We start from the raw sequence: 24,604 nt of genomic DNA, 5'->3' as shown, positions 1-24,604 counted from the left end.
TGTTGGTAGGCCCATCATTCTCTACCTGGCCGCTAAACATGGGAGATCCTCCATGGGAGTCTTAGGCCCCTCTTTCCTCTGCTATACTCACTACCGAACTGGGTTCAGCCTTGCCCTCTCCTTCAGATGTCACCTACATGCCATTAACTCCCAAACCATTTTTACCCCAGTCCTTTCTGAGCTTCGACCCTTAAATCCAACTAGGGATTTACTGTGTCTACTAGGATTTCTCAAATTCTCAACGCACCCCAGACAGAACTCAGGATCTTCTGTCCTCCCCCAAACTGGTTTTGCTGCAGGATTGATTTCCTATCTACCACACATCCCATTGCAAAGTCCCGGGAACTCCTCTCTCCCTTCCCCTCTGGAGCCTATGCATGACCAGGTCTGCTGGTTTTGCCGGCTGAGTATCTGGTGACAGTGACAACTTCCCCCGACTCCACCTGCATCTCCCCAACCTAAGTGACCATCGTCTCTCATCTGGACTTGCAATAAATAGCCTGCGCTTCTCCTCGGATACGCTCTTGTTCCTCTCTGACTCCTCTTTACACCAAAGGCTCTGCACATCACTCATCTGCTTCTATGGTGCCTCCCTGCACCACCCTTCCCTCGCTATGCTGCCGCCAAGCTGACTGCCTTGGCCCCCTCCTCCCCAACTACTGTCACAGGGCCCTCACCCATGGTCTTCTCTGTCCCACTCCCAGTGCACATACACACACACACCACCTTGTCTCCTCCAGCTCATCCTCCAGGCCTTGCCCAAGTGTCATTTCCTCAACCCCAGGCTCTGTTCCTTTGTTCAACGCGCACAGAGAGTGACGCCCTGGATACACAGAGCTCAGACTTGTAATTATACTCCTTCATTCTATCAACCATCCTTTCCTGAGCACCTGCTTTGTGCCAAGCACAGTTCTAGGCTCCTGAGATCCATTGGGGAACTAAACAGACAAAACTCCCTGCTCTAAATTGGCTTACATTATATGGGTATCTATACATTCGTTTCAGTGCTTACCTTTTTAATGTCTGTCCTGCACGGGGCCCTATGTCCAATGAGAGCTGGGACTGTGTCTGTTTTTCTGTCAAGTATCATCAGCCCTCAGCACAGTGCTAGCTCCCAGCAGATACTCAAACGTTTGGGGAACTAATGGCTCTTCGCATTTGTAAATTAACAGATGAATGAATAAATGTAATTTTAATATTGTGACTTGGCTTACGTTAAACTTGTGATATTTTTAATAGTTAATAAATATTGTGATAAATGATCAGAAAATAAAGTCCATTTGTAAAACCACCAAGACAGTCTTTCTTCAACTTACCCCTTAACCTTTTTTTTTTTTAACCCATTAACCTTTAAAGGATGTGAACAGCCATTCCCTCCTCCCCTAGCGTTTAAGTGGCTTCTGAAGAATTAGCTGAACTTTGCTGCCATCTTTTGAGCAAAGTTAATACCACAGCGATGAAGGCTCCATCCCACCATATTTCAAGTTCTCAGTTATCAATGAAAAGTCCCACCACTGTGTTCTATCTTTGCCTAAAAATGCAAGAATGTGTTGCCAGTTAAGAGGAAATGCATGGCCACACCCAGTGCCTTCCTCTATTATAGTTTTTTTTTATTTGTTTGTTTGCATAGCTCTCTCTTACCCTCCTTCTTCCTTCCATATCCTAGCACCATGGTAAATGCTTAATAAAATGTTTTTATGTGAACATTTATGTGAACAGTGAATGAATAATTGTTGTATATCAGAATTTGTAGAGCACAGACACTCAATAGGTATTAGCTATTACTGTTATTATTAACATTATCATTATTATCAAGAGCCTTCCCTTGCAAGCAGATGAGTTAGATAAGACTTCTGCAGTGAGTTCTTCCATGCGTGAGGACACCCATCCCAAACTCAATATAAGTTTTCTATATTTTCCTCTTCCCCATTTTCTCTGGCTCTCTCTTCTAGAAAGCCTGTTAAAACTACTTTTTGTTGCTATCTCAACCCTTTAAACATATATATATATATACACACACACACATATATACACATATATATGTATATATATAATGCTTTATATTTTACATTATATTTTATATATTTCCAATAAAATTATAAATGCCTAGTTACAAAGGAATTGTATTTTAAACTTAGGATCTCCCACAATACACAATAAACTCCCCTGGACTGTACTAAAAGCTCTTCTCTGAAATGAAAGACATGAAGAAATGTTTTATTTTGCTCAGATATATTTTGCGTGAAGACTGGGGTAAGAAGTGTATGATAGAAAACTAGCTGTATATTTAAAGTAAATATTTGAAAATTATATTCCTTTGGAAATTTCACAAATTTAAAATCTGTCTTCTTTGAAATAGCTGTAATGCCAGGGAGTCTTTGTATATTTGAAGCTGGAGGAAAAAAAGAAGAACCAAGAATCATGGCAAAGTTAACTTCTTTAAATAAAGCAAGCCAGAGAGATGAAAAAAAAAAATTGGATTGCCCCCTGAGGAAAAGTCTGGAAGGATTCCACGCATAACCATTTGAGCAATATACAGACTCGTTAAAAGAACAAATATTCCTTGGAGTCTCTGAAGAATGTCTATACCAGTATTGGTTTCAGATAAGTGAAGTTATTGGATAAGCCAAGAAAACGAAACCATGAAACTAAGAGGTTCATCGTCAGCTGGAGATTAGCCCTCTGAGCACGACTGGGAAATGCTGTAGCTGGAGGAGAACCCATTTCATTCCACGTACCTGCTTTGTACATATTAGGTTGTCAACAAAGATCTGTTGAATTCAAGGGGACCTTGATTAGCCAAATTCTCATCTTTCTTTACTCTTCACTACACTTCAGTTCATGCTAATTTAATGATTCTAAACATCCAACTTAAAAAAAAAATTTTATTGAAGTATAGTTGATTTACAACGTTTTGTTAGTTTCTGGTGTACAGTGAAGTGATTCACTATATATTTCAATATATATATATATATACTCTTTTTTATATTCTTTAACATTATGGTTTATTACAGGATACTGAATATAGTTCCCTGTGCTATGCAGTAGGACCTTGTTGTTTATCTATTTTATATATAGTAGTTTGCATCTGCTAATCCCAGACTCCTAATTTATCCCTCCCCCACCCCCCTTCTGCTTTGGTAACCATAAGTTTGTCTTCTATAAACATCCAACTTTAAATGTTCAGTTTTAAACAATTGATTTAGAACAGGGATGTCCAGAAGAACTATGTTTTGAAATGTAGGTTGCCAAATGATTGAGAAAACTAAATGAAGTCTGTGAACAGAAATTTGAATGATTTTATATTTAATGGCTACGTCACAGGTGCTTTTCACTAATTTTATTTAAAACGTTGTTCGGGCTTCCCTGGTGGCGCAGTGGTTGAGAGTACCCCTGCTGATGCAGGGGACACAGGTTCGTGCCCCAGTCCGGGAAGATCCCACCTGCCGCGGAGCGCCTGGGCCCCGTGAGCCACGGCCGCTGAGCCTGCGCGTCCGGAGCCTGTGCTCCGCAACGGGAGAGGCCACAACAGTGAGAGACCCGCGTGCCGCAAAAAACAACAACAACAACAAAACGTTGCACGTTTTCATTTTTGCCCAGAAGCATTCTGAGAATTGGATGCTGTCTTTGGTCCTTTATGTGTGGTGGCCTGGTTCATCAGAAATGGAACGGCTTTGTTCTGGGGAAATTTTTCCGGTCTCAGCTGAACACAGTCAAAGCACTGAGCAATATGACCTCTTTGTTTTCCCTGCCTCGTGCATGAAAGAAGATACCTGCCAGCAATTTCCTGTGCTGACAGATTAGGAATGAAGCCTCTGAGCCAGAGGGGAAACGGGAGAACTGGCTGGATCAGGCTGGTCATTTGGGAAGACTAATGCTGACTACAAGGCACCTGCCCAAGACATCACCTGGTTATTTAAAAACCTTTGTGTAGTTCAATGGGCTAAATGGGAGTTCTATGCAGAGGACAAGGAACTATTCATTTCTCTCAGGTGTAACTTTTCAGAAGAGCCCTCAAAATAGAAGGCCCCTCTATTTTGAAAGCACTAAATCCTCTTGGTTACTTTGGTGAAAGAGACATGAAATAACTGATGAAGGCAAATGTGTTTCAGATGGAAAATAATGTCTCTTGGAATGGAATGCCCGGTGAACATCTGGTGTCCCTTTATCTTGAATGAACATCTGTCTCGTTGGTTAATAGATTACACCTGTTGACCCAGCCAAACCTCTCCCTACGTCTAAATGAAGGTGAAAATACTGAGGTCCCACCCCAAGAGAGCCTGATATCACTTCTTGGTTTTGGCCTGGGCTTTGGGATTTTTTTTAAGCTCTCCAAGTGATTTTAATATGCAACCAAGATTGAGAAGGCCAGTGTAAGCAGAAAGAGACTTGGATGGATTGGGGAATATGATTTATTAATGCAACAAAAACTAAAACAAACTAGAGATGTGAGTTGTCTATAGAATTTTTATCATGAACTTAAAACATTTTAAATAATTTTGCTTACATTAAAGTTTTTTCATTTTTAACAGTTTTAGACAACTTTATGTTGCATTTATTGAGTTCTTGTCAATATTATAAACACACCCTAAGGTAGATGATACCTTGTCCATTGTGTCAGTGATGGACAATTTTTTTTTTTTTTTTTTACTTTTTTTTTTTTTTTTTTTTTTTTTGCGGTATGCGGGCCTCTCACTGTTGTGGCCTCTCCCGTTGCGGAGTACAGGCTCCGGACGCGCAGGCCTAGCGTCCATGGCTCACGGGCTTAGTTGCTCCGCGGCATGTGGGATCTTCCCGGACCAGGGCACGAACCCGTGTCTCCTGCATCGGCAGGCGGATTCTCAACCACTGCGCCACCAGGGAAGCCCAGTGATGGACAATTTTTAACAAACAAAGATAAAACAAGTTTACATATTGTTCACATCCCTATGCATGCAATTCTTTCAGACTTTGCCTCAGGGGACAACCCTATAATGGTTACCTGTGATTGAAGACAATCTGGGGTGACTGGTGCTTTGTTATTTTCTTGTTTCCGTAACTGGCTCATATAGTCAAATTTTGTATTTTTGTAACCCAATGGTTTGATTGATTAATTAATTATTAATATTTAAATTAACTTAATAAATATGACTGGGCCACTGGGCACGAGTCTTTATCTTTGTATAGCAGGAGGCTATTTTACTTATGTTAGTCGAAATATGATTCTAGAAAAACCTGTTTAGAAGTTGGTACTAGCCAAAGACTACCTTGAATTCAAAAATGACTGAACTCTGGCATCAATAAGCCATGCTCATGTAGATAATATCATGCCCCGACACCTTCAACTGTCTTTGTGACTTTGGTTTAGTGACTATTAAGACACAGCCGTAAAACAAACAGGAAAAAGTAGTGCTGAGACACACAGATCTATACAACCACCACCCACAAATCAACTATTATTAAAAACTCTTAAAACTACAAAAGATATGCCTATTTGAAACCTTTATTGGCTGCCACTGCATTTCCTTGTGGTAAATTGACCAAGAAGTCAAACTAAGATGTACCTTAAGGTTACATTCTTTAAAATAAGCAAGGGCCAAGCAAATATAAAATACCTGTTTATTTAGTAAAAATAGAGTTTGCTTTATCCTTTCATTCATTTATTCATTCGTCCAAGGAGCCACTGTGTGATAAACAAGCATGGATTTCTCCTTCAAGGGTAATTAAGATGAAACCACAAAGCCAAATAGTTTAGTCAGGAAAGCCGAAGTGTTCTACCACTCTTGGTCTGGAATCTCTAAAAAATGTCTTCATGATAAAATTGAGTATATGTTTTTTAAATTTAAAAAAATAATTTCCACAGATTTATTTTTACATTTATAGGTGGTATTTTCACTGTAAATCATAATTTTTCTGAGCCTCAGTTCCTAATTTATGAAGTTATTAATCAGGTCACAGAAGCTAAAGCTGCCATAAAAAAAGAGACTCAAAATCATGGTGGCTTCAATCGGTTAGAAAAGACAAAATTTGGTGTCTCTTCCACATCCAAAGCTGAACAGGCACTCTGAAATAGCTGGGCAGGTCGACTACACAAAACCGTGACTGACCCAGGACGGCTAGTCAGCTCTATGTTCTCAATATGTGACTTCCATCTCTTGGGCCCAAGGTGTCTACTGCAGTTGTTGCTGCTTCCGGTCCAGTGGGATAAAAGAAGCTTGAGAACAAGCAGCTACTTTACTACAGAACTGACTGGAAGTTGCATGCATCTCTCCTGCTGACATCTTATTGATTCAGACTCTGTCTCATGGCCATCCCTAGCTGCAAAGGAGCACGGGAAATGCACTCTATTTGGGGGTGGTCATGTGCTCAGTTCAATCTTGGGGAGTTCTATGACTAAAACAAAGAAGGGGAGAATATATAGTGGGGAACACTTAGCAATCTCTGCCGTTTGAAGGGTTCAGACTGGAGGATTTTCAGTATTGCATTTACTATTAAATCCTATGACTCTATGATTTGGACCAGTGTCTGGTCTGCTCTTTAATTTTAAATCTGAAGAGTGGGGGGGGGCAGGGGCGCGAGCACATGCAGATTGTGATTCAGTAGGTCTGGAGCAAGACTTGCAATTCTGCGTTTTTTAAAAGTACTTCTGATGATGCTGATGTTGGTGCTGCTTGTCCACAGTTAACACCTTGAGAAGCAAGGAGCTAACCCAGCCTGATAAGAAGGCAAAAGCCAAGTGAGGCTCTTTGGGGTAGCACATTACATCAGCGAACCATCCAGTGTCTCACCTTGTACTTCTTTTTTTTTTTTTTTTTTTTTTTAAAGTCTTTATTGGAGTATAACTGTTTTACAATGGTGTGTTAGTTTCTGCCTTACAACAAAGTGAATCAGTTATACATATACATATGTTCCCATATCTCTTCCCTCTTGCGTCTCCCTCTCTCCCACCCTCCCTATCCCACCCCTCTAGGTGGTCACAAAGCACAGAGCTGATCTCCCTGTGCTATGCGGCTGCTTCCCACTAGTCACCTTGTACTTCTGATGGAAGGGTCAGCACAAAGCTATCACCACCCTTGACAAAAAACAGCAGCCCAGGTATCAGCTTCGCACATGGATAGCAGATTAGGGAAAGACTGTGTATGATGGATTCAGAATACTTTCTGTTACTAACTGATATACATTTTCAATAAATGGCCTACAATCTAAAATTAAAAGTAGATAATAGGATATTTATATGGCATTGGTTTGGACTCTGAGAGCATTTACCTCCATTCCCGTATGGTTTTTTTTTTTTGATCACTTTCATTTAAAAATGAAATCTACCATCACTTCCACATACAGAGTTAATCTCTATTGGACATCCAAAGTACATATGACACCTTAAAGGTCATTAACAGTCATAAAAATCCTTTCCTCAAAGATTTTTTTACATATTTCAACTAAACTGGACATTACTAATATCAGTAGACACATTTTAAACTGTATTTACCTACCAATTTATTCATTTTATAGAAGACAGAATTTGCTGTATTTTTATTGATATAAAATAGTTACCCATTTTTATGTAACCTAAGAAATGTTCCTTTTTGGCACTTTGTTTTTACACTTTGAAGAACCATAACTTCAAAATAGAAAATTGGAGGCTTTTCTGGCATCCTATCACATGACATATTCTGTCAATTTCCTGGTCTTCACATTTGAAATGGATCACAGTGAATTTTGAAGTAATTATCACCTACATTGGAGGAGTCCTAAGAGAGCCACTGGCTTTTAGCTAATTTGAAAATGAGGTGAGGGTGGTATATTCTGACAGGTCTTCAAGTTCCCAAGATCCCGGGATGGTTCTTCACGGCTCCCCCTAGCGGATAGCTGCCTCTGTCTAATCAAAAGTTTAGGGGCCACTGTCCCAAGGAAAAAGCCTGAGATTTAGAAAAAGAGCAAAAGGAGGTAGTGAATTAAAGTCTTATAACGATTACCAAAAAAATTTTACAGTATTTATCCCTGGGTAAAAGATTTTGAGGCTTTTACTTTAAATTTTCTGTTTCCAGGGTTTTTAAAATCTTAATGTATGTTTTATAGTCAGATAAAATGCAATCTAAAATTAAATGTATTAATGAATTCTCAGAAAGAAAGAAGAAAAAGAAGGAAGGAAGGGAGGGAGGGAGGAAGTATATAAGGGTTGGAGTAGATGACCTTTACAATTTCTCCTTGGTTTTACAAATATGAATCTTACGACTAGGCTGAGAATAGACAATATGGTCACCATGGAGAATTTTAGGCCAAACTTCCAAAATTTTATGCCAAAAAAACCCCTCTGAATTTGGAGAGTGGATGTTGTTTTCTCTGAGCCAAGAAGAACATTAATCACCAAAATACTTGGCTGACACAGGGCTGCTGTCTGCCCACTGGCACTCAGTTTGACCTTGGTATATCATCTAATGACAGTCCTAAAACCGAATAAAAGAAGATGCTAATTAAAATTAAAATAATAATAAAAACACTGGCTGCATCGGGAAATTTATGATCTGTCTACTGCTTTTCCAGTTGTTTTGCTTGTGAAGGCTGCGTGCGGTTATAAAATGCTTCCTCTGTTCTTAGCTGTAGCTGTAAATAATGTCAACCTCACACACTGACATTTTTAGCTCTCTTTTTCACCTCTGTCACCTCCAAGCTTGGTCCTCTTCACTGATCTTAGGATTTCTATTCCTAATGACTCAGAAGAGAGATGTAACCTTCAGTTCCCCTGACCACACCAGCCTGTGGGGGACAGCAAATAAGCACATGGCTACAGATTGTAATTGACATTGACCCCATCCATCTTCCTGTTTCCAGTAAGATCACTAGGTCTCCAAATGCACCACATCCTGACTATTCCTCTATTCCTTTCCAGAGATCCAGGACCTCATGCGCTTGCTTGGGGACCAGTTAAAATTTTCTGGTTATTGCAGTATCCATTGTCACCACTCTTTGACTTCTCCTGCCAGGGCTATGCCATAGTTATTCCTTTCCATGCCCCAGGGGTGCCATTCACACAAAATACAATGAATCGTGGAGCTCGTAGGCCCCTTCTCTGCCAGGAGCCTCCCTGGGCACCCTGCAGTTTCTCCTGCTCTTGCTGGTGGAAGGGGGTACCTTACTCCTCTACGTGGAGAGCCCGGGAAGAGTGCCTGAGCTCTTACTTGACAGTCTTGTCTCCAGAAGAATTTGGTTGAGGTCCTAGGGGCTCCACCTGCATTTTACTGAAAGGCATCTCTTTCTGCTGACAGTGTAACAGGTTCCCAAGTGAGAAAGCAGGACTGAAAATCTGTCCTGCGCCAGGTGAACGCTCTCATAGATGCCCCAAGGTCTTCACACATACGCGCGCGCAAGCGCACACACACAGAGGCACGCACACAAATACACAGTATTAATTTCCACGTTTAGGAGCCAACCAATGATCCCACTCTATCCTCCGGGATGTCCAGCAGGTTATGCCTCAGAATTCCTCAAACGTTTCACTGCTAGCTCACTGTCCCTGCAAGGAACTATTGGAGCCTGTGGTTAGTTTGTTCCTGGGAGAAAATGTGCAGGCAGGAGTGGCTGACTGAATATGGGATGCTGCAAGCTCTGCCTATATTGCCCATTAAAATGTCTCCTTGTGGACACTGTATCCAGAAGGTCCCTAATAAAGAGCTGGGTCTTACTTTCTCTGAGTAGCTCCTGTCATTTCACAACATGAAAACCCCATGAGTAACATTTCTAAGAGAAGATGCATCTTTAAGAGGGGGATTGAGGAAGGTGAGAAAGAATGTGCTACCAGGGAAAAACAAAGTGTTTCTGACCTTTGGGTGGGGGTGGGCTGCAGGGGAAACATTAGGACTCTGATTGCTGGGGGTGAGAGAAGCAAAGAACGTAGAGGAGCTTGGGACAAATTTTACGTGTCTTATGTTTTCTTTCAGTTCTTTGCAACGCACATCAAGTGTGGTACCTGCATAGCAGGCCATCCTCCTCTGGGGGGACTACTTTCTCCCCGCACACCATCCCCCTACCCACAGCCCTATAGGCGGTTCCAGTGGGAGCTGTCAATCACAGTTCTCCTTTCCCTTGGTCATGGAGTTTGGATCAGGATGCTGGCACATGACAGCTGGGCCAGTCAGAGTCCTTCTCTAGGATTCTTGAAGCTGGGCCCTTTTCTTCCTGAATGGCAAACTTAGGAAGATGTGAGCCCAGGAACTGTCAGATGCCTTGGTTCTGGCCCCAAGGAGAAAACTCATTTGTGGAAGGGGAGAATGCAGCTGTCACTCAGAGAAGCAGAGACAAAATATGAGGAAAGAGTACAGATGACATTCATTTCAGTTGTTCTGAGCTGTACCCTGTCCCTTTCTAGGTACAGGAGTCAGTACATCTTCTATCTGGCCAAAGCTTCTTTGAGTTGAAATTTTGGTAGTGTGTAACCCAAGCGTCCTGACTAATGCCTTACTATGACTCCACTCATTCCTCTCTTACTTATTTCTTCCCTCTCTACCTCTCAGAAGTTTTTTAAAGGTATTTACTCCAGCACCTCTAAGGAAAGGAGCCGATTTCCTTAAAAATTAGTGACTTGCCAGAATCAATCTCATATTTAACATAAAGAGATATGTAAAGTGCTTAGAATAGCGCTGGGCATATAATAAGTATTATCTGTTTGCTATTATTATTATCAGTAGTAGTCATAGTATTAGTAGTAGCCAGAATAGATACAGCAGCACATGGTGGTTTAACGTGAGGGTATCAAAAACCCTTCCAGGTTAATAGGACTTTGCTATGCATTACCCAAGAAAAGCATATAAAATAATAGGTATGAATCAATCCATTTCTTCTCACTGCCTCATTTTTGATCTCATGCCTTAGAAACGAGTTCAGCCAATGACCTGCTTTTGCAGCCCAGCATGTTTAGTTTCCTTGTTCTCCCTGCCTGGAAAGCCAGTGGATCCATCATGTCTGTGGCGTCACTTTGTATAACAATTGCTTCAATTGCCTATTCTGATCTCCAGGAATACTACTACTTTGGGAGGGTTGTGAAAATGAAAAGATTCCTCTGTATTGCATTTCTTGGCCACTTCTGTCCTCTTCATTCTATAGATTATGTTATCTTATCTGCTGATATAACAATCCAGAGTCAGAATTGATGGAAGTCTATATTTCCAGTCCATTGATTGTAGACTATGCTGAGGGTGAACAAAGTTTAAACTAGAAAAAAAGTCAATACCAGGCAATATAACTTAAAAGTACATGGTATTGTAGGTTAAGGTTCAATATAGTCAAACTGCCAGCATGTAACGGCCTACATTCCTTTGGGCTCTGTCCTTCAAACAAAAGTTGATTTGCCTTTTGCTGTTGGCTGCTTGAGCAATCCTGGGAGACAAAGCAGGTTTAGACGGAGTCAAAAGGATGTGTCACGATTGAAGCCAATGTTTCATCTCTCATGGTTTCCCAGTGTTCACTCATCTTGTGGACTTCAGTTACCACCTTTAAAACCCTTGGTGTTGGGACTTCCCTGGTGGCACAGTGGTTAAGAATCCACCTGCCAATGCAGGGGATACGGGTTCGAGCCCTGGTCTGGGAAGATCCCATATGCCGTGGAGCAACTAAGCCCGTGCGCCACAACTACTGAGCCTGCACTCTAGAGCCTGTGAGCCACAAACGCTGAGCCCATGTGCCACAACTACTGAAGGCTGTGAGCAGCAACAAAGACCCAACGCAGCCAAAAACAAAAACAAAAACCCTTGGTGTTTCAGTCATTACCACTGTTCTCATCCATATATATATATAACAAATAGTCACCCATATTTGAGATGAAAAAGCCCATAGTTTTCCTGTATGTCTTGTCCTTAAATTAAGATCTTTTTAATACTTGCCAGACAAAACAAGTTCTAGCCTAAGAGTTTATAGAAGCTCTTTGCTATTGGCTAAAAGTGTATGTAAAAATACACAGTAGTATGAAAGTTTCTTGTGTTGGGAGGTATAGAGAGTCAACCAAAACAGTTTCTACTTAGCCCTTTGAAAGGACATATACTTGTCTCTACCCGAGTCTTTCTTGTGGCTGAGTGGATGGTCAGAGCCTTCCTTGACCCTTCTGAGTTAATTGGGCTGTGCTCAGTAAACTAAACTTGGCCACAGTCATGTTCTTCTGAATTCATATACTGTATACTCACAAATCCTTATTGCCAGAAGTAAATCTTATGGTGAGGACAGTTTGAGCTCCAGGGCTGTTGCTGCCATTGTGGATCCTATGGACCACTATCAATTCATTTCTATCTAATCAGTAAGCTTTTTTGTGCTTCCCCACTAATATCCAAATATCTTTCAAATATTACCCAAGACAGTTTGGGCATTCCTGGTGTTAGAATTATTTTGTTTTCCTTTCATAGGAGATGCCATCTTAACCAGTGATCAGTAGCAGACAATTGTCTTTCAAAAAGGGAGCAATGGGCAACTGCATTAGGTAATCATCAAATTCTTAAGTCTCACGGCTAACACTCCTCCTTGTTTCTGCCAGTCTCCAATCTCAATAGGTCTCTCTTATGGGCACTATAAATATTATAGGGTCAATAAGCTCATAAGGATGCAGTGGCATCTGCTATATTTCTCCTCACTTAAAAATCAGTCTTTTCATGTGAAATGTGGCAGAGATCCAAAATACACCCAGGTATGGAATGGCTTGTCCAATATCCAAATAATTCTATCAGCACATTTGTTTCCATCTTAGTGTGGAATTAGAAATATGCTCAGCTTATTATTCTAGTCAAGGGTAGGCTTAAGATATGCTTACGATTTTTACCAGTCCTTATACTTAGGTATATTCACCAGCCAACAAAATGTCATATTTTCTATCATCTTGTACAAATAAGAATGTTCTCTTAAAATTTGTGAGAATTAATTTTTTAAAATATGGTCAAACTATTCCAAATAAATAAAAAGTTATTAAAAAAAAAAGACTGTGGTTATCATGGTCAGATTTCTTCTTACTTATTACCATAAATAGAAGAATTAATGTATCCCTAAGATAGTATAGTAAAAGTATACTGCATTCTGGTCCATGTAAAAGCAAATGGTCCCTGCTTGAGCTCTCTCTCTTAGGGTGAAGAAGGTATTATTAAGATAATGTCAGGTTCAATCATTGATATTGAACATCTCATTCTTCTTCAGGTTGCTTTCTTTACTACAATTATGGAACTCATTCCAGAGTAAATGAATAGGTCCTGCCTAACATTTTCATAACCAAAGTGGGTGAATGTGGAAAAAATTAGTGTCTATTAATACCCATACATTCACTGTTTCTTTAGTTAAAAGTTCTATTTCCTATTGTTTCCAGAAAGCCTGAACTATTTAAAATTTATCACACCTCTCAGCTTTTGTAAATCCAGAGATTTTATAAACCCAGAGAATCCCATTTAGCATGACCAATTAAAATAGAGAAAAGGGCACAATTTTTTGTACCCTAGTCACCAGCATGATAGCCAAGAAGTTTTTCTTTCATTCATGATACTCATTCTAATTAAATATTTAGGTATTGGAGTAATCACCACTTATTCACAGAATCTTGTTAGCAATGTTTTTATTGGTCTTTTGCCTCTTTTCCACTGCATCCCAAATTCCCTGAAATAAAGTTACTTTAAGCCCTTCTCCAAGTATTTGGGAATTTCTTTGCAAGGAGTCTCTGTATCCAGAAGTCTCATTTGTGCTGCTTTAGCTCCCTCTATTGGCTCCGTGATTTTCACCAGAGCAGTAAACAAGAGCCAAGGCATATCTAGTTTTAGACTCCTTAAAAATAATAATAATAAAAAGCTTTGCTCTATTTTAAGATAGTGGACCAGATTCAGAAGAATAAGGGCCATGCTTCACACATGTTTCTTCCTCTTACACATCTCAAGCCCTTAACGATTTCACACCAGAGATGTTCAGCTGATCAATCCGTAACATCTTACTGGAAGACCCGAACAAATTTTTGGCCAACCCAATACTTTGCAAGATTGTTCAAAGAACAGATGAGGTAAGGTATAGTATCTGGTATATTTCAGGAGTGCCACAAATGCTGGTCATAGAAGGTCTCAAAGCCCTTGGCTCTTAGCCCCCTGGCACTAAATTCTCTTTCCCTACCTGCTTAGGATGACTCACACTGCAGTCTGGGAGCTGTTCTTCCTAATTTCCTTTGGCAAACTCTGTAGCTCTCCTGTACCTCTTGAAATCGTAACATTTACATGTATTGGTCTGGCATCATTGCATAACAACACATTCTTTAATCCTTTGAACTGTATTTTGTATCAAAGCCATGAAGGCCATGACCTGATTTGCTTCCCAGACCTATTCCTCAGGCCATCTGCCTCATCTTGGTATATTACCATTTCCTTCCACTCAGTTCATCAATTAAAAAAATCAAGATCTCACTCTTACATCCTTGCATTCCTTCACCACCTACATCCAAGCCAGGACAACAAGTCCTGTTGATTCTACCATTAAAACATATCCAAATATGTCGGCTCTCTCCACTTCTACCCCTGCTTTACTGGAGCAAGCCACCATCATTTCTGACACAGGATCACTATAGCAGCCTCCCAACCGGTCTTACAGCTTCCTCCTGCGCTCACCTACAGTTGATTCTCCACATTGTAACCAGAGTGAGCTTTTAAAGACTGTGAACCAAATTATGTAATTCCCCTCCTTGTTGTCCTTCAACTTTTTCTTCGGCTTTTCAAGGCCCTACATGTTGTGGCCATTACCTGTCTTTCCATCTTCATCTTAAACCATTCTCTCCATTTACCATGCTCCAGCCACCCACTCAGATCATCGTTCTGTTCCTTGAACACCCCAAGCTCACTTCTGTCTTAAGATTCTTGCACTAACTGTTTCCTCTGCCTGGAATGCTCTGTGTCTCTCCTGATCTTCATGTAGCTGACTGTCTTGGCATTCAGATCTAAAGGCATATATTACCTTCTTAGGGAGACTATTCTTATTAGCCCCGTCTAAATGATCCACTCAGTCACTTTCAATCACATCACCCTATTTTAATTCTCTGCGGAGTAAGCATAGCTATCTAAGATTTTTCTTGTTTAAACGGTAATTTTCTGTCTCTCCCATTAAAGTGTATGCTCCTTGAAGTTAGAATCCTCACTTATCTTTTTTGCTGCCACCCGCAGCATAATTCTAACTGCAGAGCCTAGAACTGTGCATGGCACAGAGCAGCCGTTCAATAAAGAATCATTTCAAATTCATTGCCTTCACTTTACATCAATATTTAGCATCTCATACCACTAGAGGGCAATACATCTCCTACATGAAATGAGCAAATTGGCGTGTCCTTTTATACCACCTTCCAAGGTGAACTTAATTGATTTTAATCATTAATGTAACCGACATTTATTTAAAAAAAACACTGCAACTCAAAAAAAAGAGTGACGAGAGAAAAAAAAAGATCTTTTAGATTTTCAAACCAGTCACCTGGTACAAGCCCAAGAGAAAAAGTTTACTCCAGGGTTTCAAATAGTGAAATAATTTTAAATATACTTTCTTTTAAATATATTATTCGGGTTAAAAAAAAAAACACCTCAACATATAAAATGAGAAAGTATTAACTTCAGTGATATGGAATTGTTTGGGAAGTCAGAGGGATATTGAGCAACATCGTATTTTCTCCACCTTTTACACACACACACACACACACACACACACACACACAGAGACACACAAATATGTATTCTTTGGTCAATATTCTGATTTTTGCTTGTAAAAAGTGAGTCCTGGTCAGTGTAATGGGAGTAGAGATTCTGAAAGGGATTTTCTTTTTTCTATTTTTGTAATTCCATTTCATTCTGAGCTTTTTTACTTCTAAGTTTTTCTTTTAAAGAAAGCAACCTGGTTATGTGCAGGAAATGTCAGAGAGCAATAAGACCTCAACTGTTCCATTGACAGGTCTGCCTCGTGGCCAGAATAGCCTGAGTGACTAATGTCCAGCGATAAGGACAAGGTTTCTGTTTCTTGACCCTGCAGCAGCGCCTGTCATTGCAGGCACAGAGAATGTGCCATCACACAGCTCGGTCTCGGTCTGCTTGGTGACAAGAGGAGAAGCACACAGCGTTCCCAGTGAACTCCAGGTGGCAGTGTAGAAATACTTGAAATGAATTTACCCGCTGAGGAAACTACTCAGTGAAGGACTCCTGTAATGGTTGGTTGGCTGTAAGCACCGTTTCCAAAACCACATTGGGTCAGTCACCACGACAGCTGGAAGGCTGTACTGGAATCCATGAGATTCTTGTTGCTCTGTCTCTAGGGGGTGAGAAATGACTTATAGAAGAAAAGTTTGACCCTAGGTGGGAAAACATTTTTTTCCTCATGTAAAATAATCTGCTCATGTGACTTACTATGGCGGAAAGCCTTCCCAAAATGTGAGTGCTGACGGCTGTGGGAGCAGGAGTGGGTCAGATGAAGCTGGGACTGTCAGGGATCCATTTCCAGGGATGCACTGGAGGAGGAGCGAGGCCTAAGCTTTTCTGGACACTTAGTAACAATGAGAGTGGTTCAGGGCACTCACCATGTGTATGGTGGGAGGGAATAATCAAGATCCGCTTGCTTGCTTCTTTCAATTCTTTTGAGTAGGGCAGGAGCTATTGAATCCTCAGACCTATTATAATATATTACCAGTAACTCAGTAAAAGGATGCAAAAAGCATGAGAATGAGCCCCCTGTGGCCTCCTTCACTAAGGAAAGAGAACATCTTTCACCCCCATGTTCTCAATTTTCCACCACAAAAGATACATTCATGTACCCATTTGGCAAATGCTTTTTTGCTGAGCACCCACGAAATAGTTACTACACTCAAGGAGACAAATGGCAATGTAGAATTAAGTTATGAGAGGTATCAGCAAAATGTTATTGAGAATTCAAAGGACAAACACTTAAAGCTTCCAGTGTGAGGGCATCAAGTTTAGGTTGGTAGAATTGGGTGATGAAAGAAAGGGTATCCCAAACCAAATGGACAGAGCAAGCAAACATATGAAGGTGAGATAACTCAAAACGAGTTGGATATATAGAGCACAGGCAAAGAAAAGAGGAAAAGAGTCAGCACAAATTGAAGTTATAGGACAAGGCCCTGAATTATGGGGAGGTACTAAGATAAGGACCTTGATTCTGCCCTTGATGAGCTTACAATTTCCTGAAGAAGATCGTACATAACCAAGTCTCTGGTATTCACAGAAAAGGATATATGTATCTTCAAATTTCTGTCATTTCTCAGAGCTTTCTGGATGAATAAAATTGAGGTGGCTTCAGTTCAGGGGCAGAAGTCATTTGGGGCTGCTTTTCTTGCGGGTTTTTCTCACTTTGGGCATGAAAGAAAAAATAACTGACAGAATCCATCCAAGCCTAATGTTAACTTATTTCTGTCTTTTGGGCTGGAGATGAATTTGACACAAATAAGTAAATCTAGCCAGTTAGGGTCACAGATTTGACCAATGGGAAGATGTACTGTTAAGTCTGCAAGAATCTTGGTTCTTTGTGTCACAGGGGGTTGCTCTGGCTCGTGTACCTCTGCCAACTTCCAGTGGCTAATAAGCTTTCGGCCCAGTGATGGAAGCAATAGTGCCAGTGACAAAGATAAACAAGGTCCTCTGCCAGGAGCAAAAGCTAAATCTTTCTGGTAATGGCGACCTGACATGTGCGTGGCCCCAGGATCACGGGCCATCGCTACCATAACCATTTACTATCTGTAGTGGCTCCAAGGGCCTCATACTATATGATGGCCCCCATGGCTGCTGCATTATCATGAAACTGCCAAGGCATTATCATGAATGTGCCAAGGCCATATTCTTCTCGTAACTTCCCAGAGCAAATGGAGATGGAAATGGACATTAGGAAGGACACACACAGAGCTCAGCCTATGTTGGTGGTGGTTAATCAGAGATGAATTCCATGCACCATATTAAGGAAAGCTGTTTATGGGTGGATTTTTTTTGTGTGTGTGTGTGGTACGCGGGCCTCTCACTGTTGTGGCCTCTCCCGTTGCGGAGCACAGGCTCCGGACACGCAGGCTCAGTGGCCATGGCTCACCGGCCCAGCCGCTCCGCGGCATGTGGGATCCTCCCGGACCGGGGCACGACCCTGCATCGGCAGGCGGATTCTCAACCACTGCGCCACTAGGGAAGCCCTATGGGTGGATTTTAAAGAAAGGGTGGGGAGAAAACTTTGCTTCTTTGTTTTTAGTTGGAAGTACTCTATATCGTATGGAAATGCTTTTGATTGCTACTTTACAGCAAACCCAATATCGATGGCTTATTATTTTATTGCGTACCAAGAAATCCTATATGGATAGTTTTTCTCTCTTTTCTGTCCCTTATTCTTAGCATGTTGGCATTTTAGGTTTTGCTTATTCCTTCATATAACACCAACCATTTCTGCCTCTTCTATCAGGAAAGGAGAAGCCTTTCTCTCTACATATTATGGCCAGAACTGGGTCATGTGGTCACCCCAAGCTCGAATGGAGGCTGGAGAAATGAATGTCTGTCTAAGAAGAAGAGGATTGTCATGACTGATTTAAACCAGCCATAAATCATCTCCAAGAGCCGGGCCATTTGTTATCACAAACAAAATTGGGATTCCAGTAGCAAGAAACAAGAAGAGTTATTGGGTAGACAACTAACAGTGTCTGTCACAATCCCTTGCCATGTCAGACCCAATGGTTTTTAGCTGTTGTGGGATGGAAATACAACGGTCTTCATCACTCTTTGCCTTGAATACCTTTTTCTCCATCCTTTCCCTCCCTCTTCTGAACTAACCCTTTCTTCTTATACGCACAGGTAGATTGCAAACAAATTTCTTCTCATCCTTAACATCCTACTGAAATCATCTTCATGAGCCCTTTCCTGGCCTCACATCCCAGTGTTAGGCATGTCCTTGCCTCTGCTCCCAGAACAAACTCTACCCTGGCATGTATCACGCTGAGTTGCAGCTGTCTCTTTCCATATTTTTGTTCACCCCCAGATTGGGCTTCTTGTGGAATCTTATTCATATATGTCATATTCATAGTCCCAAGACTGAGCACAAAGCCTGGTATATACTAACTGAATAAATGAGAGCTCCAAAACGTTTTGCTACATACTGTAATTCCTTAAGAAGTGGCATTTCTGGATAAAGCATATACAGAAGAGTTCATTATTTGCAATTAGAAAAGAGCACACCTTTCAAGGAAGAGGTGCTCTGTCTCAAAGAGAAGCTGATCCTGGATGACTTTTCTACCTTTGTCTGCTGGACTCTGGTACCATCGCTTTACCTATGCCTACTCCCCAAAGGTACATGGTGGAGTGAGATTGCCCTCATCCATGGGCCATCTGTGGGAAAGCAGTGTTTCACTGGGAAAAGAGGCAGAGCTTCGGAGGTTTGATTCTTGGCTCAGCCATTATCGAATTTTACTAGAAAGCAATACGAGTTAGCTTGTTAGCTAACCTCATTGATCTTCAGTTTGCTTATTGGTAGAATGTGATATAATAGAATATGAATAATAGCCTCAGAGGGTTATTTTAAGTATTAAATGACATAGCATATGTAAAATGTTCAGCACATGGTAGATACTCAAAATATTATTATTATTAGTGAAAGAATCTTGGATCATCAATAACATTACTTTTATCAGGTCAAAGTTCTCTTATTTGCAGATTATTTCACTGCCCTAGAGCCAAAAAGTTCTGTATCACACAATGAAGCTGAGAAATTTCTTAGCTCCATATCATTTATGTATCTAGACACCTCTATATTCAAAAAAAAAACAAACCTGGTGATAATTGTAGCCCCAGTTTCAAGGAAAAGTCACAGAATATCACCATAGGAACTGCTGTGTGTTTTACATATTGATATTATGTAAGCATGAAGACTTACTTACAGTAAGGTCATATGTATTCTATATATGTATAAAAGAATTTATAATTATCCCTCATTCATTCTTTCACTGAGATATAATTCACATACCATAAAATTTGCCCTTTAAAGTATACAATCGAGTGGATTTTGGTATGTTCTGAGTTGTGCAACCATTGTCATAGTCTAACTCCAGAATATTCTCTTCACTCCAAAAAGAAATCCCCATCTACATTAGCTGTCACTTCCATACTCTCGCCCACCCCTCACCCAGTCACTGGAAAGCACAAATCTCCTTCCTATTCCTATGGGTTTACCTATCCTAGATAGTTCATATCAATGGAATCCCATAATATGTGACCTTTGTGTCTGGCTTCTTCACTTGGCATAATCATTTCAAGGTTCATTCATTTGATAAATATTTGTGTTGCTTCCACTTTTGGGTGATTATGAATAACACTACTATGAACATTTGTGTGCAAGTTTTTATGTGGACATATGTTTTCATTTCTCTTGGGTATATGCCTAGGGGTGGAATTGCTGGATTGCATGCTAACTTTATGTTTAAACTTTTGAAGAACTACTGTTTTCAAAGTGACTGTTACATTTTACATTTTCATCAGCAATGTCTAAGAGTTCCAATTTCTCCACATCCTTATCAACACTTATTTTTGTCTGTTTTTTTAATTTTAGCCATTCTAGTAGTATGAAGTGGTATTTCATTGACTTGCATTTTCCAAAAGACTAATAATATTGAGTATCTTTTCAAGTGTTTCATATCCACTTGAATTTTTTTTTTTGGAGAAATGTCTATTCAAATCATTTGCCCATTTTTAATTGGGCCATTTGTCTTTGTTGTTGAGTTGGAATCATTCTTTATATATTCCTGGTACTAGACCTTTATTAGATATATGATTTGCAAATTTTCCCTCCCATTCTATGGGTTATCTTTTCACTTTCTTCATAATGTCCTTTGAAATACAAAATTTTTAATTATTTATTTATTTACTTATTTATTTATGGCTGCATTGGGTCTTTGTTGCTGTGTGTGGGCTTTCTCTAGTTGCAGCGAGTGGGGGCTACTCTTCATTGTGGTGCGTGGGCTTCTCATTGTGGTGGCTTCTCTTGTTGCAGAGCACGGGCTCTAGGCACACAGGCTTCAGTAGTTGTGGAATGCACAGTCAGTAGTTGTGGCATGTGGGCTAATTTGTTCTGTGGCACGTGGGATCTTCCCAGATCAGGGTTTGAACCCATGTCCCCTGCATTAGCAGGCAGATTCTTAAGCACTGTGCCATGAGGGAAGTAACCCAAATTTTTAATTTTGATGAAGGCCAATTTATCTATTTTTGTTGTTGTTGCTTGTGTTCTTAGTGTCATATCTAAGAGTCCATTGCTTAATGCAAGATCACAAAATGCACACCTATGTTTCTTTCTATGAATTTTATAGTTTTATCCTTTACATTTAGGTCTTTGATCTATTTTGAGATAATTTTTCCAAAGGTTATTAGGTAAGGGTACAATTTCATTCTTTTGAATAATGTCATCCATGAAAGCTGGAATCAACTTTTTCTAAACTCTGTTAGAAATACTTCCATGAGTCACAAATGTTCTTAATGTCATTTAGAATGGTAAATCCTTGCCAGAAGGTTTTCCATTTACTTTGCCCAGATCCATCAGAGGAATCACTACATATGGCTGTTATAGTCTTATGAAATGTATTTCTTAAATTAGAAGACTTGCAAGTAGAAATTACTCTTTGATCCATGGGCTGCAGAATGGATGTTGTGTTAGCAGGCATGAGAAAACATGAATCTCTTTGTACATCTCCATCAGAGCTCTTGGAAGACCAGGTGCATTGTCAATGAGCAGTAATATTTTGAAAGGAATCTTTCTTTCTGAGTGGTAGATCTCAACAGTGGGCTTAAAATAGTCAGTAAACCATGTTATAAACAGATATGCTGTCATCTAGGCTTTGTTGTTCCATTTATAGAGCACAAGCAGAGTAGATATAGTATAATTCTTAAGGTCCCTAGGATTTTCAGAATGGTAAATGAGAGCTCAACTTAAAGTGCCTCAACTTAAAGTCACCAGCTGCATTAGCCCCTAACAAGAGAGTCAGCCTGTCCTTTGAAGCTTTGAAGCCAGGCATTGACTTCTCCTCTCTAGCTATGAAAGTTCTAGATGGCATCTTCTTCCAGTATAATGCTGTTTTATCTACACTGAAAATCTGTTGTTTATGTAGCCACCTTCATTAATTATCTTAGCTGGATCTTCTGGATAACTTGCTGCAGCGTCTACATGAGCACTTGCTACTTCACCTTGCACTTCTATGTTATAGAGATGGCTTCTTTCCTCAAACTTCATGAGCCAACCTCTGCAAGCTTCAGACTTTTCTTCTGCAGCTTCCTCATCTTTCTCAACCTTCATAGAACTGAAGAGAGTTAGGGTCTTGCTCTGGATTAGGCTCTGGTTTAAGGGAATGTGTGGCTGATTTGATCTTCTATGCAGACCACTCAAAATTTCTCCATATCAGCAATAAGCCTGTTTCACTTTCTTATCAATTGTGTGCTCACTGGAGTAGCACTTTTTTTAAAACCATTTTTTAATTGAAGTATAATTAATTTACAATGTCATATTAGTCTCAGGTGTGCAGTAAAGTGATTCAGTTTTATATATATATTCTTTTTCAGATTCTTTTCCATTATAGGTTATTACAAGATACTGAATATAGTTCCCTGTGCCATACAGTAGGTCCTTGTTGTTTATCTGTTTTATATATAGTAGTGTGTATCTGTTAATCCCAAACTCCTAATTTATCTCTTCCCCCGACCCCTGGAGTAGCACTTTTAATTTTCTTCAAGAGCTTTCCCTTTGCATTCACAACTTGGCTGTTTGGTGCAAGAGGCCCAGCTTTCAGCCTGTCTTCACTTTCAACATGCCTTCCTCACTAAGTTTAATCATTTCTAGCTTTTGACTTAAAGTGAGAGACATGCGACTCTTCATTTCACTGGAACACTTGGAGGCCATTGTAAGGTTATTAACTGGCCTAATTTCAATACTGTAGTGTCTTACGGAATAGGGAGACCTAAGGAGGGGGGAGAGATGGGGAACAGCCAGTTGGTAGAGCAGTCAGAATACACGCAACATTTATCAATTAAGTTTGATGTCTTATATGGTTGTGGTTTGTGGCCCCCAAAACAATTACAAGAGTAACATCAAAGATCACTGATCACTGATCACCAATCACCATGAAACAGAGTCCCCCTAAAACTGAGTTTCCCCGCCGAGTTTATGATGAGCCTCTCTATCCAAAACTTTATCCTCTTTCTTGTCCCACCCCTGTTCTCCTCAGAATTGGGGAGTATCAAAGAAAAGGGGAGATTTGAAACTGAGCAGAACCCTGCAGGGCTCTCCCAGGTACAAAAGCTCCTCCTTGTACCCCATTTCTTGTTTGTAGAAAAATGTTTTAGTCTCCTAGGCCTTCCCTGAGTTCCAAAGAGCAGACTCAAGGCATTACTCATTAGGGAAGCGAGGGAATGCAGAAACAAAGGAAAAGCAAATAGTTCAGCAATAAAACAGAGTCCTAGTTCTCCTCAAGGGATATACATAACAATCTGATGCATATCTTTGAGTTGTTCTGCAGAAACTAAGACCCCCACCCAGGTGGAGGATGGTGAGTACATGCCAACCACAAAAACATAAACCCCAGACTGGCTTGAACCAGAAGGTTGATGATTAAGATTCCTGAAACATCACCAACCAGTCAGAAGAAACTCCATGAGCTTCAACCCTCACCCCAAATACTGCCTTTGAAAACCCTTCCCTGAAAGCCATCAAGGAGTTTGGATCTTTTCAGTATGAGCTGCCCATTCTCATTGTTTGGTGCCCTCCAATGAACATTGTACTTTCCTTCACCATAATCCAGTGTCAGTAGATTGGCTTTGCTGTAAGGCAGGTGAGTGGACCCAAGTTCAGTTCACTAACAACCATAACAAATATGAAATTAATGAAAAAGTTTGAAATATTACAAGAATTACCAAAATGTGACACAGTGACACAAAATGAGCAAATGCCATTGGAAAAATGGTGCCAGTAGACTTGCTCAACATAGGGTTGCCACAAAATTTCAATTTGTAAAAAATGCAGTATCTGTGAAGTGCAATAAAGCAAAGTCCAGTAAAATAAGGTATGCCTTTATTTACATATTTGCACACACACACATACATACATACAGAGAGAGAGAGAGAAAGAGGGATTTATTGTAAAAGAATTGACTTTGCAACTGTGGCAATCTGAAATCCATAGGGCGGGCTGTGAGGAAGGTCAGGCTGAACATCTCAGGCACAGGCTGAAGCTGCTATCCACAGGCAGAATTTCTTCCTCAGGGAAGCCTCAGCTCTGCTCTTGAGGCCTTTCAACTGATTGAATCAGGCCCACCCAGATTATCTGGGATAATCTTCCTTAAAGTAAACTGATTATAGACTTTAGTCACATTTACAGAATACCTCCACAGCAACACCTAGATTAGAGTTTAATCGAATAACAGGAGACTGTAGCTCAGCAAAGCTGACACATGAAACTGACCATCACCATCTAAATGTCTCTCTACATGCCAGCACCATGCGGTCTTGATTATCGCAGCTTAGTGATAAGTTTTGGAATCAGGAAGTGTGAGTCTTCTAACTTTGTTCTTCCTTGTCAAGATTGTGTTGGCTCTTCTGGGTACTTTGCATTTCCATATGAATTTTGGGATCAGCTTGTCAAT

This window comes from Kogia breviceps, chromosome 3 (assembly GCF_026419965.1).
Source record: "Kogia breviceps isolate mKogBre1 chromosome 3, mKogBre1 haplotype 1, whole genome shotgun sequence".
Classification (NCBI taxonomy): Eukaryota; Metazoa; Chordata; class Mammalia; order Artiodactyla; family Physeteridae; genus Kogia; species Kogia breviceps.
The sequence above is the reverse complement of the archived record's forward strand: the minus strand, read 5'-3'. Positions refer to the sequence as shown.